The 17,843-nt window shown below is 48.3% G+C and overlaps 2 protein-coding genes across 3 annotated transcripts in view; one reads left to right on the top strand and one right to left on the bottom strand.

Annotated features, from left to right (window-relative positions):
- The window catches only part of sla1a (Src like adaptor 1a), an 88,556-nt gene extending 85,703 nt beyond the window's left edge, over positions 1-2,853 (bottom strand). The window contains exon 1 of one of the 2 annotated variants that reach the window (XM_085992483.1): positions 2,646-2,853. The gene's annotated coding sequence lies outside the window, so the exon portion shown is untranslated. The remainder of the gene's footprint in view (positions 1-2,645) is intronic. The other variant, XM_085992482.1, reaches the window with a different exon arrangement.
- The window catches only part of tg (thyroglobulin), a 604,630-nt gene that overhangs the window by 348,075 nt on the left and 238,712 nt on the right, over positions 1-17,843 (top strand). The window lies entirely within an intron of this gene.

The raw sequence follows: 17,843 nt of genomic DNA, 5'->3' as shown, positions 1-17,843 counted from the left end.
ATAACCAGAGGTCATAGATTTAAAATCATTAGTAAAAGACCTAGGGGGGTGATGAGAATTTTTTTCACTCAGGGAATTGTCGGGATCTGGAATCTGGATCTACCTGAAAAGGTGGTGGAAGCAGATTCCATAAATCATTTTAAAAGGGAGTTGGACGGGTACTTGAGGATGAGGAATTTACAGGGTTACGGTCAAAAAGTTGGAGTGTGGGACTAAGCACGATTGCTCTTTCAAAGACCCAGCACAGGAATGATGGGCCGAATGGCCTCCTTATGCACTGTAAATTTCTATGATTCTATGATTCTCCCAGTGCCCCAGACAACATTCCCCTAACTAACACCGCCAGAAACAGACGGTCTGGTTCATTCATCTCATTGCAGTTTGCGGGACCTCGTTGTTTGCAAGATAGCTGCTGTGTTTGCGTATAAAAAACAATCACTACAGTTTAAGGGTATATATGTTACTGGACTAGTAATCCAGAGGACTGGACTAATAATCCAGAGTTAGTTAGAAAAAGTTGGGAGAAACTTGGAGAGCAACACTTAAACAAATAATTGAGCGGGTTCTTTCTGTGCTGAACTGTCTATCCTTTACGATACACACAATACTGATTTGGACATATATCGCTGTTGTTTCATTGTCTCTGGGTTAAAATTCTGGAACTGCCTAACTAAAAGCACTGTAGGAGCACCTTTACCACATGGTCTACTGTGGATCAAGAAGAAAGCCCACCACCACATTTTAATTATGTTCCACATGGCAGACTGGTCACGAAGTTAAAAGCCCATGGGAACCAGGGCAAAGTGTCAAGTTGGATTCAAAACTGGCTCGGAGGCAGGAAGCAGAGGGTAATGGTTGATGGGTGTTTTTGTGACAGGAAGGCTGTTTTCAGTGGGGTTCCGCAGGGCTCAGTGCTAGGTCCCTTGCTTTTTGTGGTATCTATCAATGATCTAGACTTGAATATAGGAGGTATGATTAAGAAGTTTGCAGATGATACTAAAATTGGCTGTGTGGTTGATACTGAAGAAGGAAGCTGTAGACTGCAGGAATATATCAATAAATTGGTCAGATGGGCAGAACAGTGGCAAATGGAATTCAATCCGGAGAAGTGTGTGGTAATGCATTTGGGGAGGTCTAACAAGGAAAGGGAATACACATTAAATGGTAGGACACTGAGTCGTGTAGAGGAACAAAGGGACCTTGGAGTGCATGTCCACAGATCCCTGAAGGTAGCAGGCCAGGTAGATAAGGTGGTTAAGAAGGCATACGGAATACTTGCCTTTATTAGCCGTGACATAGAATACAAGAGCAGGGGGGTTATGCTTCAACTGTATAAAACACTAGTTAGGCCTTGGCTAGAGTACTGCCTGCAGTTCTGGTCACCACATTACAGGAAAGGTGTGATTGCACTAGAGAGGGTACAGAGGATGTTGCCGGGAGTAGAGAATCTTAGCTATGAGGAAAGACTGGATAGGCTGGGTCTGTTTTTCTTGGAACAGAGGAGGCTGAGGGGAGATCTTATTGAGGTGTATAAAATTATGAGGAGCCTAGATAAAGTGGATAGAAAGGACCTATTTCCCTTAGCAGAGGGGTCAAAACCAGGGGGCACAGATTTAAAGTAATTGGTGGAAGGTTTAGTGGGGATTTGAGGGGAAATGTCTTCACCCAGAGGGTTGTGGGGGTCTGGAACTCACTGCCTGAAAGGGTGGTAGAGGCAGGAACCCTAACCACATTTAAAAAGTACTTGGATGTGCACTTGGGATGCTCTAACCTGCTGGGATGCGGACCAAGAGCTGGGAAGTGGGATTAGGCTAGATAGCTCCTTGTTGGCCAGCGCGGACACGATGGGCCGAAATGGCCTCCTTCCATGCTGTAACTTTCTGTGATTTTACTCAAGGGCAACCAGGGATGGGCAGTAAATTCCAGCCTTGCCAGCGATGTCCACATTCCAAAAATTAATTTAAAAATACACTAAAATGGCAAAGAAATCTCTAGTACGTAGATTATTTTGTTCTATTAAAGAGGGATGTATTAAACCTAAGGTGCTCACCTTAGACTATCCTTCCCTTTTAAATAAACCTTGTTACGTATTTCCCTCCTTTCTCAGCAACTTTAAAATATAATTTGCAGCCTTTATATATATTATCAGTTCAAAAAAAATTACTCTCCCTTATCTGAAGGTGCAGACTGCTGGGGCAAAGTAAAGAAATAGCATCAGGGTGAGGAGTTGAGAGATGTTGTTTTTTAAGTATATGGTTAAAATTCTGCTGTTCAATAGTTATTTAAGGCGCATCTTAAAGGAGGAGAGAGAGGTAGTGAGGCGGAGAGGTTTAGGGAGGGAATTCCAGAGCTTAGAGCCAAGGCAACTGTAAACACGGCCGCTAATGGTGGAGCGATTAAAATTGGGAATGCGCAAGACGCCAGAAATGGAGAAGCACAGGGATCTCGGAGGCTTGTAGAGCTGGAGGAGGTTACAGAGATAGGGAGGGATGAGACCATGGAGGGATTTGAAAACAAATCAAAAAAAAAAGCTTGAAGGCTCTGAAGCACATCTCTACTTGTCTATATTTGACAATAAAAAATTTAACTTTCTGTTAGCAATTTTATATTTTTATAAAATATTCTTTTGGCATAAAAAAAATTACCTTTCGAACAGTGCACCTTCCTTATGACATTTCAGGGGTATTGCAGTCTTTCCGAGGGACACTCATTGTACCGGGAGCTTTAGCCTCGTAACCAAACCTCTCGAAGTAAAGCAGAACGGCAGACAAGATGCTTATCGTTGCCGCGAGCTTTCTGTGCTGAGCGGAATTTGTGGCAACAGCCAGTGCGGTCTGCTGATCAGCAGCACTTGTTGTTTTTGAAGTTGTGATGTCAGAATGATTGGTGGTTATTTTGTTTTCCACGTGCTTCCTGTTACAGGAGGCAGAAGCACTCGGTGCTTTTGTTCCTTTTCCTTATTTTTATTTTCGATTTGAGGCCTGTTTCAGTTTGGGTACTCCACTAAAAATATACTTGTAAGCATGTGACTTCATTTGTGTGCCTTGCTGCGTGTGTGTGTGTGTGTGTGTGTGTGTGTGTCTGTGTTTCTCTATGTCTCTGTGCGTATTTGTGTGTGTCAATGCCTCCGTGTATGTCTGTCTTTATGCTCGTGTCTGTGCTCGTGTGTGTGTGACAAAACTTAAGCCATTTTGGTTATGATGAATTATTTATTGGATTAACATAGAAACATAGAAACATAGAAGATAGGAGCAGGAGTAGGCCATTCGGCCCCTCGAGCCTGCTCCGCCATTCAATGCGATTATTAAATTCCATCTTGCTGGTCACAGTGTGCACAGGGTTACTGCTAGCTTTGCTTCAAGTTACAGAGAATATGCATTGTGGTCTGTTATGCCAAAAGTATTAATATGCATCTATACACAATCTGTCTACACTTTCACCTGCACTATTCAACACTGGACAGTTGCTAAAGTTTCCACAGCTGACATTTCTATGGTCCCAGGACAAGTAGAGAAAGCTTTGCAAGATACAGTAATATTTCTTTTATGAGAATGATGCTGCTGGAAAAGTTAAGGGGTCACTAGTGGGTAGCTCGTTAATTGAGGCCACCTTCGCCCTCTCAGATGGACACAGAGATCCCAGGGCATCATTTGAATGAACAGGGGAGTTCTCCCTGTGTCCTGGGCAATATTTATCCCTCAAACAACATCACTAAAATAGATTATCTGGTCATGCATGTCAATTTACATATTAAAAGGGACCTACCATTAAAAATCCGGTGGACGCAACCGGAGCAGCGGCATAAAGTCCACCTGCCCCCTGATGACACTCAATAACACCACCACCACTTGTGACACCGAATGACACCAGCACTAATGGTGATACCGAATCACACCAGCAGTAATGGTGATACCAAATCACACCAGCACTAACAGTGATACCGAATGACACCAGCACTAACAGTGACACCGAATGATACCAGCACTAATGGTGATACCGAATCACACCAGCGCTAACGGTGACACCGAATGACACCAGCACTAATGGTGATACCGAATCACACCAGCACTAATGGTGATACCGAATCACACCAACACTAATGGTGATACCGAATCACACCAGCACTGTGATTCCGAATCACACCAGCACAAACGGTGATACCGAATCATACCAGCACTAATGGTGATATTGAATGACACCAGCACTAATGGTGATACCGAATCACACCAGCACTAATGGTGATACCGAATCACACCAGCACTAACGGTGACACCGAATCACACCAGCACTAATGGTGATACCGAATCACACCAGCACTAACGGTGATACCGAATCACATCAGCACTAACGGTGACACCGAATGACACCAGCACTAATGGTGATACCGAATCACACCAGCACTGACACCGAATGACACCAGCACCAACAGTGATACCGAATCACACCAGCACTAATGGTGATACCAAATCACACCAGCACTAACGGTGATACCAAATCACACCAGCACTAATGGTGATACCAAACCACACCAGCACTAACAGTGACACCGAATCACACCAACACTAACGGTGATACAGAACCACACCAGCACTAATGGTGATGAATCACACCAACACTAACGGTGATACTGAATCACACCAACACTAACGGTGATACCGAGTCACACCAACACTAACTGTGGCTGAGATTTTGTGGGGGACTAGCGGGCGAGATCGGTGGAGGGTCGAGTGGGAAAAAAAAAATTTTGACAGCGGGTCAGGAACCCGCTGTCAACCCGCCGCAACACGCCTTTCCCAATGTTGGGCCTGTCAATGCTTAGTAGACTCAACTGACAGCAGCGGGGGACCCTGTTGAAATCATTAGCATCTAGATGACAGATGCTTAACAGTCTTTTTTAGCTTACTTTTTGACTTTAACTGCATGGGCACGAGAACCATGCAGTTCGGGGACCATTGCTATCAACCTGAGGGATGAGTTCAGTGACCATTGCTCCAGCTGATTACTTGACAGCTTCAAATGTACAGTAAAACTCCCACCTGACAGATCTTCACTTTCCTCAGCCACAAGCTGTTGCTCAGTCCATTCTCAGCACAGATTCTGCAGGCTTTCCACTTTCCACTCTCCATCCAGTGTCACCTCACTGGAAGAACTCTCTCACCATTGACAGAATGCTTCTGTCATCTCTACTTCACCTGCCATCTATTCCATCAACATGGGTGCCCTTTATACTATCTCACCTTGGTCCTCAGAATCCCACCACGATCAGCCTCAACACCAGCAGCACCAGGCACACCAGCAGCACCAACAACAACACCAACCTTCTCCGCAATCAACTGATGCTGCACAGGACACAGGCCATCAGCACCTGACCACATTGTTGCCCGAGACATCAGGGATGGCCTCACCATGGCCAGATTTACTTCACTTGACGTTGTACATCCTGGCTGCCACATGATGCGCCAGGTTGTCACCACCCTACACCATCACCATAAATCATCCCTACAACGCCCAAGCCATTCCTTTCACACTCATCAGCATTGCGGGGGTTACCGTTACATATCACCATTCACTGCAACTCACTAAGCCACTTCCAAAGGTGCACACAAATCTGTCCAAGAACAGAAAGTGTTGAAAATAAATATTTTTATGTTTGACACCACATTAATAGAAACTTTATATGAACGTTTGGATAAAACACCAAAATGTCTACCCTTGTGTGTTGTTAGTTGGTATGATTGCACTAGGATGAGGGTGAGTGTGAGGGGCGGCTAGTGAGATGTTGAAGTGATAATGTAGATAGAGAGGGAGGGAAGGGTGGAGGTGCAAGGTAAGTTGGTGTGAGTAAGGATGTGCTGGAGTAGGGTTGGGAAGGCAGAGTGATGGGGATGTGATGAGAGGCACAGCAGGATGAGGTTGAGTGTGGCTTTGCAGTAACGCTTCGTGATCTACTGAGATCATTGAAAGGTTTGTGCCACTGCAGCCTGGTCCTCCTGACGACATCCCTGCTTGTGTCCTCCTGTGCAATGGGCAACCAGGCTGTGTTGGTCTCCTGGGGCGGTCTCTTTGCCAATGGGAAGGGAAGAGGACCTCCCTGCATGCTGTGACTATCTCCATAAGCATATGGAGGGAGTCATGAAAGAACCTGCACCTCTGTGAAGTGCTTGTCAGTGTTTGCAGCACCTCAATGCTGTAGAACACTGACAGCACAAATGTCAAAAGTAAGGTGGCCATGGTCCCCTTAAGGAAACTGGCGCAAGACACGAATGATGTTACCAGACCCGCTCCATCTAATTGGGCCGGTTAATGTGCTGGGTGGGCTTAACAAGCCCCATTGAGGTAAGTTAATTTTCCAGAGCGGGATGGAGCCAGCACCGACATCGGCTGCACCACCTGCCGAGGTGAGAAAAATCTTGGCCGGCGATACCGAATCACACCAAAACTAACGGTGACATCAAATGACAGCAACACTATCGGTGATACCGAATCTCACCAATGCTAACGGTGATACCGAATCTCACCAATGCTAACGGTGATACCGAATCACACCAATGCTAACGGTGATACCGAATCTCACCAATGCTAACGGTGATACCGAATCACACCAAAGCTAACGGTGATACCGAATCACACCAATGCTAACGGCGATACCGAATCTTGTGTGCAGTTTTGGTCACCTTACCTGAGGAAGGACGTTCTTGCCATGGAGGGAGTGCAGCGAAGATTCACCAGGCTGATACCTGGGATGGCAGGAATGACGTATGAGGAGAGATTGTGTCGATTGGGCTTATACTCACTGGAGTTTAGAAGATTGAGAGGGGATCTCATCGAAACCTATAAAATTCTGTCAGGCCTGGACAGACTAGATGCAGGAAGGATGTTTCTGATGGCTGGGGAGTCCAGAACCAGGGGTCATAGTCTAAGGATAAGGGGTAAGCCATTTAGGACTGAAATGAGGAGGAATTTCTTCACCCAGAGAGTGGTGAACCTGTGGAATTCTCTGCCACAGTGGGCGGTGGAGGCTAGTTCATTAAATATATTCAAGAAAGAGTTGGATATATTTCTTGAGGCTAAAGGGATCAAGGGATATGGGGAAAAGGCAGGGACAGGGTACTGAATTTGGATGATCAGCCATGATCACATTGAATGGCGGAGCAGGCTCGAAGGGCCGAATGGCCTACTCCTGCTCCTATCTTCTATGTTTCTATGTTTCTATGTTTCACCTACGCTAACGGTGATACAGTATCTCACCAACGCTAATGGTGATACTGAATCTCACCAACGCTAACGGTGATACCGAATCTCACCAACGCTAACAGTGACACTGAGTGACAGCAGGACACTCAATTTGCTGAGAAACAAAAGGCAACGGTTAGGCACAGCAATAGAAATCATTGTGCAGTATAAATGGTATTTTAGTATTCTTGTGTGGAAGTACATAGGAGTTAAACATGAGAATGCTTCACGGAACAGTGCTGGAGGGAGCCGTGGCAAATGCAGCTAGCTTCTGTAATCTGTGCTCAAGGTGTACACTGGAACCAACAGAGCGAGCACCTTGGGCTCCTCTCACTCCCTGAGATTCCGAGAATCCAGGGATGTTTTGTGGAAATCCCCATGAAGTACAATATTTCTCTGGTGGGTTTTTAATCAGGGAACAAATTGCTTTGAAGTTTTTGCCTCTTAAGAAATCTTCTATCCCCTTCCTATCCTATCTCCTCCTCCAATATTCACAAATCATTGTTCCTTTTACCTACTGCTTTACAAGCACAATAGTGATCATTTCTGGGTGAAAAGAAATTAGTTGGGCCTTCGTGGGTGAGTAAACAGGCAATGCAGCATGGTACTAAGCCATACATACCAGGATGGTCCCAGGCTCAATCCGTATGTCTCAGGCTGAACGAGACTGTTCACAGCCTCGATGGCCTATTCCACCCCAAGCTGAGCTTCCGACCCCATTTTCATTCCATCACAAACCCGCCTATTTCCACCTAAATAACATTGCCCACCTCTGCACCCATCTCAGTTCACCTGCTTTAAAACCCTTATTTGTGCATTTGTCACCCCAGACTTGATTACGCCCATCCTCTACACTTCATAAGCTTTAACCATTCCAAAACTCTGATGTGCATATCTTATCCCACACCAAGTCCTGCTCACCCATTATCCTTGTCCTTGCTGACCTACATTAACTCTTGGTCCCCCAAAGCCTCAAATTTAAAATACTCATTCCTGTCTTTAAATCCTTTCATGGGCTTGCCCCTCCCTATCTCTGTAACCTCCTCCAGCCCTCCAAACTCCTCCCCCCCAAACTCTCTGCTTCTCTGACTCCACTCTTATCTACCCCACTCCTTTCACCCCACTATTGGCTGCTGTGCTTTCATCTGCTTAGACCTCACACTCTGGAATTCCATCTCGAAACCCTTCCTTTTCCTCCTGTAAAGACCTTCCTTAAATCCCTTTGACTGAACTTTTGGTAACCGCTCTTAATATTTCCTTCTTTGGCTCAGTGCCCAAATTTTCTTGCACCTGTGCGAAGCGCCTTGGGATGGTTTGCTACGCTAAAGGCGCTTTATAAATGCAAGTTGGTGTTGTTTTGTGACAATGATGATGAACAGCTTAAAAAAAATCTGACAACTCAAAAATGGCCCTGAATATCAGCCAATGTCACGTACAAACAGGTTTATTACACTGAATTGGAGAAAATTAACCATTATTACACTAAAACGAAAGAAGGAAAGAAAGAACTGCATTTATGTAGTGCATTTCGTGACCTCAGATTAAGTATTTTTTGAAGTGCAGTCACTGTTGTAATGTAGGAACCATGGCAGCCAATTTATGCAAAGCAATGAGATAATGACCAATTGTTTTTTAATGACCAGATCATTTGTTTTAGTGATGTTGGTTGAGTGATAATTATTGACTAGGCCACCGGGGAGGACTCCCCTTCTCTTCTTCGAATAGTGCTGTGGGATCTTTCACGTCCAAACCAACACCTCCGACAGTGCAGTGTTTCCTCAGCGCTGCAGTGAAGTGTCAGCCTAGATTATGTGGGGAAGTCTATGGAGTGGGACATGAACCCATGACCTTCTGCCTCAGAGAGGAGAGTACAGGTAGACTATCCTTTATCCGAAAACCTTGGGACCAGCCGTATTTCGGATTTCGGAAAATTTCGGATTTCAGAAGGTATTACGGGGCAGCACCCCGTAAGCCACCACTTTCGGTTTTCAGAGGTTTTCTGTTTTCGGAAGTGCGGATAAAGGCTGGTACACTATCCCTTATCCGAAAGGGTGGGGGTCGGCGGGGGGTCGGGGGTCGGGGGGGAGAAAAGAATATCGGACAGGCCGCTGCAGCTATCGGACAGGCCGCTGTATTGTTGGGTTCACTCTCCCGGTATACCTCTTTCACACTGCCCGGCTCGGCCTGCAATCTCCTACCCAGGAGGGAACTCAGTGACCCTCTGCCCTGCTCAGCGTAAGTCGTGCGCCACTCTGGTCATGTCGTGCGCACGACTTACGCTGAACAAAAAAACTTTCGGTTTTTAGAGGGTTTCGGTTTTCGGAAGTTCGGATAAAGGATAGTCTACCTGTACTAGCACTGAGCCAAGGCTGACACTTAAGAAAACTATGTTTTACTCCACCCTGGAATACATATCATGGGATTGAGATGATGCTGATGGACTTTTTGGGCTATATCTTTGTGGTTTATGACACCATCGCTACCCCGCGATGTTTCAGTGTATCACAAAGTCAGCATGGCCAAAACTCACAAATGTGAGCCCCACAAGTTGCATATGTTTCTTAATTCTTCTGGAAAATTTAAATGTAGCTTTCCACATCTTGAGCGCCAACAAAACTCCTGCTGGTCACAAGGCTAGCAATTGTTGCCAGCAACTCACTGCACACTATGTGTTATCCCACTTCCATTAAATGTTACAAATAATCACAGGAAACACTATTTCCTGATCTCAGGAGACACCTCTCTTTCAGCAGAGAGATCCTAAACCATATGCTGTTAACTGTTGCCATGGCAACTCTTCTTCAGTTCTAGCACGCAAGGAGAAAAAAATACAGATTATAAATCTGAATGCAATCAAACCCTGAAGGTTTTAGGTTGGGATGCTGCCAATAACCACCAATCATCATCCAATTTAAATTTTTGTTTGACCAATGCTACTATGGGCTTTGGCGCTCTGAACTTTCCTCTGTCGATTCGCCCAAATTTCCAATATGACATTCTACATGCTCTTCTTCCTCATTCCATTTTCTTGAAATCCCCTCACACTGTCTCCTATGCTAACTCACTCTTTCCTTGGTACATGGGCCAGCTTTCCCAGTCCAAAACCCATTTGCATGGTTAAAAAAAGGATGCCGTCATGTGATAATGTATATGATAAGATTATGTCCAGTTTACAAATATCACAATTGAGAAATGTTCCCCCCAACCCCACCACAAAGCAGGCTGAGTGGTCTTCCTATTCCCAAGACCTGAAAACCGTGGAATTACTCACCTCCTTCAGTCTTCCTTTTCTCTGACAATCTGCAGGCTTTTAAAACCCAAGCTTGACATCAGCTCACCATTACTTCTTGACTTACCTCATCTTTGCTCCCACTCTTTTCAACCTCGGTGGTGCCTGCACTATGAGCCTAGGGCCGCCACCCAGGTTTCTCACTAATAAACAACATTTAAGTGATCCGATCTAATTTCAGGAAAATATATTTTTAATTATTTGCCTCCTGTACTGAAAGCACCTTCAGCCTCTCCTCCAGTATGAGGGGTGATCAGTAAGGCTGCGATTTTAACTGACCCGTGGAGTCGGGATTGGAGACGTGCGGGGGGTTAAAGTCCCGAATTCGGGGGTCCCGACACCATCCCGCACCCAACCCGCCTCCATGTAAGTTTCAAAGGAGGCGGGTACCCGCCCCGCACTCGGACCCGCCTACCCGAGGCGGGAAGGGATTAGTGACAATTAACTGCCTGGTAACAGGTAGTTAACAGGCAGTTTTTAGCCTAATCCCTATTTTAAAGCTTGAAGTGTGGGATTCCCGACGGCTCCAAACCACGCCAAGTTAGTGGAGTCGGGCCGTCGGGTTGAGGGACTTGGAGGGGTCGAGATGTCAGTGTTCAGGTGAGTGATGGGTGCATGAGTGCAAAGGTAAGTGTGTTTGGTGTGTCTAAAGTGTGTAAAGAAGTTTAAATTACTTGTACTTACCTTTTTAGCCTTCCTTCCTCTAGGTTTCGGGAGTCCATCATCTAACCGGCACAGAAAGCAGAATGGCTGCGAACTGTCAAAAGTGACAGCCTGCAGCTTTCTTTGCAGGAGATATTTCTAACTGAGTCTGTGTAGAAGGACTCAGGTTAGAAGTAAGACTGTCAGTGTTTGACAGCTTCAAACAGCTGTGAAACACTGATATTTCATCTGTCAAAACGTCTTGACAGATGAAATTTCAGTCTGTGACATCACCTGTTGCTGGGTGGCCCTTTATTGGCCTACTGAGCCCGCTGGGCGGGTTCAACAAGGTCAATCAAGTTAAAATCACGTGGATTGGCTGCATCTCGATGGAGGTGGGACGACAACCCCGAAAGTTGTAGTCCCGCTTCCTTCCCGACTTCTGAGTGAAAATCACCCCCTAAATGTCTCATAGCTCCAGATCACAAGAGAAAGCAGTCTCAAAGCAAAGCTGAGTGTCCTCCTGAGCCAGTAAATACGAGCTGATGTCACAGGTAGCACAAGACACTTCTACTCTCTGTTACAAATTTAGTTGGTTCCAAAGCATGCTCTGTGGTATGTTTCTGCATTTGTTTTATTACTTTTCTTTGAAGTGTACCTTTGCCCCCTCTCTATCTCTCTCAATCTCAATCAGCCGAATATTATTAAAGGCAACACTTTTTATTTTTATTTGCCATAGAAGTGACTTCATCCAGGTCTTCACCTGATGATGCTACAGATATTAATTAAAGTGATAGTTAGAAAAGAAGCATTTTATCAGTAAACCAAAACTCACATAATGTGTAGTCAGCCTTACAATTCCTTCCATGATTTGTGCATGGATAGAGGTACGAGATACAAAGACGGTGGATTTCTGTAGGGGTTCACATGATTAGCCACCATAACTTTGGTGGAAGATCTGCGGAAACCCCAAAGAAATGGCCTAAACACCGTTGGTGGAAATTTACCACAAAAGGTTTGCATGTAATGAATACGCAGAGAGACTTCAAGAATCACATGGACAGTCAGCACAGACTGATCTCTTCTACCTCCCTATCACTAAAACTGTCTATTTCCACCTCCGTTTTATCATCCGTCTCCACCCCACCTCAGCCCATCTGCTGCTGAAACCCTCATCCATGCTTTTATGACCTCCAGAAGCTCCAATGTTCTCCTGCTGGCCTCCTATCATCTGCCCTCCATAAATTTAAGCTCATCCAAAACTCTGCTGCCCATATCTTAACTTCCACCAAGTCCCATTCACCCATGACTCCTGTGCTCGCTGACCTACATTAACTCCTGGTCCAGCAATGCCTCAATTAAAAAAATGTCATCCTCATGCTCAAATTCTTGTATGGACTCGCCCCTCCCTATCTCTGTAACCCCCTCCAGCCCTACAACACTTTGAGAGCTCTGCATTCTTCCATCTCTGGCCTCTTGTGCGTCCCCCACTTCTGTCGCAGCTGCACTGGTGCCCATGCCTTCAGCTGCCTAGCCCCTGAGCTCTGGTATCCCCTCCCTAAACCTCTCCACCTCTCTCTTCTCCTTTAAGACACTCCTTAAAACCTACCTCTTTGACCAAGCTTTTAGCCACCTGTCCTAATGCCTACTTCTTTGGCTCGGTGTCATTTTTTTGTCTGATAACACTCCTGTGCAGCATCTTGAGACACTTCACTACATTAAAGGTGCTATATAAATGCAGGTGGTTGTTGTTGTTGATGGTGGTAGCTGGTTTCAGAGCAGTAATGTCTGGGACCCGGGAGCTGACCATCTACAAGTCCTCTCAACTGCTGATGACGCATTTATAGGTATACCAAAAGAAGGGAAGGAAAGAATATATATAAAAAAAGCAGATGTTTCAACCTCTAAAAGCAAAATAAAACAGCAAGTCACTGGTTCTTGCTAGCGTATGGTTCCATTGGCAACATCAAGTCACCATCCTTTATTTATAAGGCAAGATGTTAAAAGCTGTTCTACCATGTTATGCATCACAACAACACTCTATCCTGCTCTCATCTGACATCCCCATATGTGTACAGGTCACTAGTTAGTCGTTAGAAGCAGGACCCCCTCCACCTTGAGATCAGTTATCTCAGCACAGGCTGGGGGTTGAACTTGGGGCCTTTTGGTCTGTATGGCTCAATACTATATCAAGAAGTGTATTTACCGACTAAGCCATTTGCCAAGTCCTTGGGCCTAGAAATTCAGTTGTTTGCGCCAGCCGCTAGCGCCTTAGGAGGAGGAGAAGTGGGGTGCTAAGCGGCTAGTGCCCGGGCGCGGCGCGATCTGCGCCTCTCGCGAACTTCAGTTAAGATTTAGCGGCGGCGCAAAACCTTTGCGCGCGCTCAGCTGTGCGCGCAGATCCTGACGTCATTTCATGGTGCAACGCCCTTTGTGCGCCCCGAACCGGAAATTCAGTGGCGCCGGCCTATTGTGCGCCTGGCGCCCCTAGCGACTGGTAGAGGGGAACGGTTCCCAGTCGCTGCGGGGCGCGGGGGGCGCTAATTAAAGGGGACTCCTCCTGCATTATAAGTGGCAGCCATTTTGCACCACTCCTTCTTTGTGAGAGACGGATCTTTGGAGAGAGACAAAGGTAGAGAGCTTTCTGGTTTGGCTCAACACTCACACAGGTACTTGTGGCTTCAGGCCACAGCTTTGCACTTGTCTTTAACTTCAGTGTCATAGCATTGATTGGAAACATATAATGGGGGCTGCAATGGGTGGAAACGTTGGGCTTCTCCATTGCATTCAAAGGGCTCAGAGATGCCGTGAGAGAGTGCCAGTCATGGCCAGACGGAGAAGGGCCAACAGGCGTCGGCAAAGGAGGCCTTACCCACCCAGGGTATACCGCCAGCAGTTCTCATATCTGAACATGTCTGAGGAGCAGTGTGTTCGGAGGCTGCGATTCAGAAGGGCGGTGGTCACTGAGATCTGCCACCTGCTTCGCGGAGATCTGCAGCCACAGCTGAGGAGCAGGACGTCTCTGTCGGTGGCAGTGAAGGTGACGGTGGCTCTCAACTTCTATGCCACCGGCTCCTTCCAATCCGTTACTGGGGACATTTCCAACATCTCCCAGTTTGCGGTACATTGCTGCATCCGCCAGGTGACCAATGCCCTTTTCAGAAGGAGACGTCAGTTCATCTCCTTCCCCATGACCGTTGACAAGCAGCAAGAGCGTGCAATGGGCTTTGCAGCATTAGCGGGCTTCCCCATGGTGCAGGGCACCATTGACTGCATGCATGTGGCTTTGCGGGCACCTCTAGAGAATGCCGAGGATTACCGCAACCGGAAGGGCTATCATTCGCTCAACGTGCAGTTGGTGTGTGACCACAGGCAGCTCATCCTAGCTGTCAATGTCCGCTTTCCAGGCAGCAGCCACGATGCCTTCATCCTGCGCCAGACTTCTGTGGCAGACATGTTCGAGGCCCAGCCACACCCATGAGGATGGCTTCTCGGGGACAAAGGCTATCCTTTGTGCACCTGGCTGATGACCCTGCTCCGTGCGCCCAGCACCCCTGCTGAAGAGGGATACAATGACAGCCATCAAGCAACCAGGAACATAATTGAGCAAACAATCGGCGTGCTGAAGCAACGGTTCCGCTGTCTGGATCGTTCCGAGGGAGCCCTACAGTACTCGCCTGAGCGAGTCTCCCATTTCGTTGTCGTGTGCTGCATGCTGCACAACCTGGCTATCCGCAGGACTCAGCCACTGCCAGCAGACATTGGAGGACCACCAGAGGAGGAGGAGGAGGAGGAGGAGGACCAGCACAGGAGGGAGGCAGAAAGTGCAAGGCCCGCCCGTCGGCGGCTTATTGCAAATCGGTTCTAGGCCCCCTCTCAGGGAATGGCTTGTGCCAATGGCAGAAGATGAATGTAGCCGCTCCACAAGCCCTCAGCTGAGCAGGGCAACCAGGACTTCCAAAAGAAAGCATGGACAGTGCGATTTAAGAAAATGTTTTACTGTGATACCTCTGTGCCCTTCCCACATGACAAACTAATGGAGAGAAACCACCCCCAAAAACACAAATACACCAGTCTCGGCCTTTACAAGTAAAACAAATATACCAGTCTCGGCCTTTAAATATGAAACAAATACACCAGTCTCGGCCTTTAAATATGAGACAAATACAGCAGTCTTGGCCTTTATATATAAAACAAATACACCAGTTTCGGCCTTTAAATATGAAACAAATACACCAGTCTCGGCCTTTATATATAAAACAAAACATTTGGCCACACCTTCTACTTTTTCCCCTGCGAGGCTGATCCGTTTCGCTTCCGTGACTGGCTCCTACCCGCCCTGCAGCTCCTCCTCAATGGGACCCCAGTGGCTGCAGCAAGGCTGGGGGAAGGCTGCTGAGGGTCAGATGGTGAGACGGCAGATGCCCTTGGGGGTCGGCCTGGATCAGCTCTGGGCCTTGAGGGGCCGGCTGCTGACTGCTCCAACTCTGCTTGGGCGGCAGCAGTCTGTCCAACAGCTGGTGGCAGCTGCAATGGAGGAGTGACAGTGTTGGCTGCAGGAATGCTGCCAACCTGACAGATCACAGGCACTCCCTGGTCGGCTGATACATTGGCACGTGCACGGGCCAGTACTGCAGCATGCGCAGCAATCTGCTGAGGCACAGACTGCTGGGCTGCTGCGGCACAGCGAGTGCCCCGGTGATGCCTGGCCGATCCAGCGAGTGTGGCAGCAGTTAGTGCCCGTGTGGCCCTGGTCTGTGTCTGCATGACAGCAGCCAGTGAATGCACGGCACGACTGAGCACTTGGCTAGAAGCCGCCTGTGAAGCAGCGAAGTCCTGCTGACTCCTAGCCTGTGCTGCCGCGACGTCCTGCAGACTCCTGGCCTGTGCTGCACTGAATTGTTGCAGACTCCTGGCCTGTGCTGCCGTGACGTCCTGCAGACTCCTGGCCTGTACTGCCCCGAATTCCTGCACACTCCTTGCCAGTGACTCTATGGAGTCAGGCATCCTTGCCACTGCAGCCACGAGCTCAGTGTGCCTGCACTCAGCCTGGGCGCCCATTTCCGCTAGGAGCCGCACCTCCTCTGCGCTCACCGTAGCAGGACTGGAGGCCGCACTCACCCTCCGAGGAGAAGGCCGCCGAGCTTCCCCACCCCTCCCGTGTTGCTGCAGCCCGCTGGCCCCTGGAGCTTCACTACCCTCCGACCCTTACCCCCTGCTCCCCTCCAGGGAAGACGTGTCACCATCATGGCCATGGGCTGCCTCGGCTGAGGGTGTCCCTGATGGGCTGGCTTCCTCTTCCTCCTCCCCTATGTCTGACTCGGACACAGTGCCAGCTTGAGGGGCCACCTCCTCACCTGGTGAGTCACCATCTGAAAGCAGGGAGGCACAAGAGTTGCTTTAGAGTGAGGACAGGGCGGCAGCGAGGGAGGCATGAGTGCTGCTGTGCACTGCATTGGTTCGATCGTGGCAAAGGATGCTGGTGTGAGGTGCAAGTGGAAAGGGAGAGGTCAAAAAGGTGATGACCTTACCATTGGTGTCCAGAACAGGGTCAGCATCTCCAGTGGCGACGGGGCCACTCAGCCGGCCTGCCATGATCCGCTCCACTCGCTGCTCGAGGTCGCTCAGCTGTTTCAGGTCAGGACGGCCTCCCCCGGTCTGTCGCTGCTGTCTTCTGTTGTGCGCCAGCTTGGCCTGCAAGAGAAAGGGCAGCCTCTAAGTACAGTGTCAAGCCCTGATCTTGCCCGCACTGCCTCCCATGGTCGAATAGCCCTGACAGTGTCTAAAGTCCTGAATGCGCAAGTGCTTTTCATGACAGTCCCATAGCTGCTGGATGAGGGCTGGCCATTAGGGCTTTCAGACCCATTTGGCCATAAAGTGAGGTGCACATGCAGGGATGAGGAGGATACTGGAAAGGGTACTCACCCTGACAACCCGAGTGAGGTCGTTGAATTTTTTCCGGCACTGGGTTGGTGTCCTGCCAACCACGCTGTTGGACGTGACCCTGTTTGCCACATCCCTCCATGCTTTCCGATATTCGGCGGGCAGCGGCCTCCTGCCACCCTCAGGGAAGAGGATATGGCGCCTGCGGTCCACTGCGCCAACCAGCAGCCTCAGGTCACCCTCGCCGAAGCGCTGTGCTCTCTCCCTGGCCTTCTCCATTCTCCTGGGCGTGGAGCTGTTCCAGAAGCAGTGTTCAGGCCTTGCCTTAGGGCTGCAGTGTGCAGGGCGTGGCAGCCAAGCAATTCCACCCTCCCCCTTTAAGTGCTGACCGGCGCCTGACTGTCTGCCCTCAATGAGCAACTCGCCGCACCTGCGCTGCGCCCGCCTTCAGTGTTTGCGCCCCGGATCGCCGGCTTAGCACCTAATGATAGTCGTGCATCGCCTGCTTTAGCGCAGCAGCAACCTCTTGGGGCGATGCAACTGAATATCGGCAAAGGTGGCGCTAAGTTGCGCCGGGCGCAAAAGTTAGCGAACGCCATGCTGTAGCGCCCCAAACGTAGCTATACTGAATTTCTAGGCAAGACGTTGTATCATCCAGTCTGAAGCAACTAGCTACCGCATATGAAGCTCCACCCCTTCACTCCCTGGCTACAATCATATACAGACATGAATAACCAATAATTTGTGTAAAAATATACTTTAAATACACATTGAAAATCAAGCCACAGCTGCTGTG

Source organism: Somniosus microcephalus, chromosome 7 (assembly GCF_052327205.1).
Source record: "Somniosus microcephalus isolate GS21.2 chromosome 7, FLI_Smic_1.0, whole genome shotgun sequence".
NCBI classification, from domain to species: Eukaryota; Metazoa; Chordata; class Chondrichthyes; order Squaliformes; family Somniosidae; genus Somniosus; species Somniosus microcephalus.
The sequence above is the reverse complement of the archived record's forward strand: the minus strand, read 5'-3'. Positions and strand labels throughout refer to the sequence as shown.